We start from the raw sequence: 2,313 nt of genomic DNA, 5'->3' as shown, positions 1-2,313 counted from the left end.
GACTCCTCATTTTCCTTTGGGGATGGTACGCCATCCAAATACTGGTTCCAGTCGTCCTTCCAGCTTTCCTGCGTTGAGGAAACACAAGGCCCGAACACATTTCTCAGTGTTTCATCAACTGAGTCGACTTCATCGATGACAATTGGTTCATCGTTGACGAACTCAACAGAAATTATTGAATCCTCCATTTGTGAAATCTAAGTTGCTACTGACTCCACAAACAAACAGTTCTCATTTTATATCAAGGAACACCCACTTGACTCTTGTATGAATGTGTAAGGTCAGTAGAAGTTCTATTGTTCGATTGGTTAACTGCTATTGAACCACTGAAAATGAAAATTGGGATTTCTAGTTGTGTGTGTGTGCATGTGTAAGGGTGGAAAAGATCTGTGATGGCGACTCAACAGGGGTGTGTATGTCCAGGTGTTCTTGTTTACTTGGGTGGGTTCAAAAGATTTGTAAAGATTTCATATTATCGCTAACAGGTTTGACAACCTGTACTCTCAGGTTATTTTGTCCAATACAACAATAGCTGAAAGTAGCTATGGGTTCTAAAGAAATATCCGATATTGGTTGGTTGGGGGAGGATCTTGTAAAGATTGTAACAGGTTCAAGCCTATACTCTCAGGTTATTCTGGCCAATACAACTTTAGCTGCAAGTAGCTATATTAAAGGCTATTTCACATTTCTTTCATGGTTTAAAAAGGAAATCACACACACCAGGGGTTTTCTCAAAAGTAAACTGAATACATTCACTTTCTATACCACATTTCTGGTAACAGAACACACATAAAACAGGTCTTTGAGAAGGCAAAAGGTTTCAATTGTTACCTGCATTGTCACCAAAAAACAACCTCACATCTAGCCAACAATAAAAAAATCCTTGAACCCTTGAATCCTTGAATACTCATATTATAGCGTTAAAAAGGTTTCAATCCTTCAGAGAGAGAGGGTGACACCCTCTGGATTGGATTTTCTGTAAAATAAGTATAAAACATAGACTGTGAAATTAATAATTTAGTGGTAACCATTCTAACTTAAAATATAATATTTAGTTGTAATCAAAAATATTCAGGGTAACCTGGACTTGATAGAGTGTTAGGATCAAATGATATTTAAATGATAAGGAAAATTCTTTACAATTATTTTATTCGTTTTAGTACAATCCGTGCACAATGGGTTGATAGGAAGAACTTTACATCACGCGATTTTGAAAATTTTTTGCATATTTTTCCGCAGAAGGGGGGGGAGATTGAGAGATAGACATGCAGTAGATTTTTAAGGACACTGCTTTTAAAACTAATTTCATACAAATCGTACATTTCCCCTAGACTCGAACCGGGTTTGGAACTCGACTAAATCCAGGTGGCGCACATTTCCCCTAGACTCGAACCGGGTTTGGAACTCGACTAAATCCAGGTGGCGCACATATTCCCTAGACGCGAACCGGGTTCGAAACTTGGCTAAAGGTTTGAAACCCGGCTAACACCAGGTGGCGCTAGTGGGATGGTAAAGCGCCCGTATGTCTATCTCTCAATCTCCCCCCCCTTCTGCGGAAAAATATGCAAAAAATTTTCAAAATCGCGTGATGTAAAGTTCTTCCTATCAACCCATTGTGCACGGATTGTACTAAAACGAATAAAATAATTGTAAAGAATTTTCCTTATCATTTAAATATCATTTGATCCTAACACTCTATCAAGTCCAGGTTACCCTGAATATTTTTGATTACAACTAAATATTATATTTTAAGTTAGAATGGTTACCACTAAATTATTAATTTCACAGTCTATGTTTTATACTTATTTTACAGAAAATCCAATCCAGAGGGTGTCACCCTCTCTCTCTGAAGGATTGAAACCTTTTTAACGCTATAATATGAGTATTCAAGGATTCAAGGGTTCAAGGATTTTTTTATTGTTGGCTAGATGTGAGGTTGTTTTTTGGTGACAATGCAGGTAACAATTGAAACCTTTTGGCTTCTCAAAGACCTGTTTTATGTGTGTTCTGTTACCAGAAATGTGGTATAGAAAGTGAATGTATTCAGTTTACTTTTGAGAAAACCCCTGGTGTGTGTGATTTCCTTTTTAAACCATGAAAGAAATGTGAAATAGCCTTTAATATAGCTACTGACGGGACTCCAATAATGCACTCGGACAAGGTTATGTACCTTGGACTTACTCTGGACAGGCGACTTACCTGGAAGCAGCACATTGTGGAAACCTGTGCTTCAGTAAGGCAAAAAGCGGGGAAAACGAGATGGCTTCTTCGACCGGGCAGTGGATTGTCGATCACAGCGAAAACCCGGCTCTT

This window comes from Drosophila takahashii, chromosome 3L (assembly GCF_030179915.1).
Source record: "Drosophila takahashii strain IR98-3 E-12201 chromosome 3L, DtakHiC1v2, whole genome shotgun sequence".
NCBI classification, from domain to species: domain Eukaryota; kingdom Metazoa; phylum Arthropoda; class Insecta; order Diptera; family Drosophilidae; genus Drosophila; species Drosophila takahashii.
Note: the sequence above shows the minus strand (reverse complement) of the source record.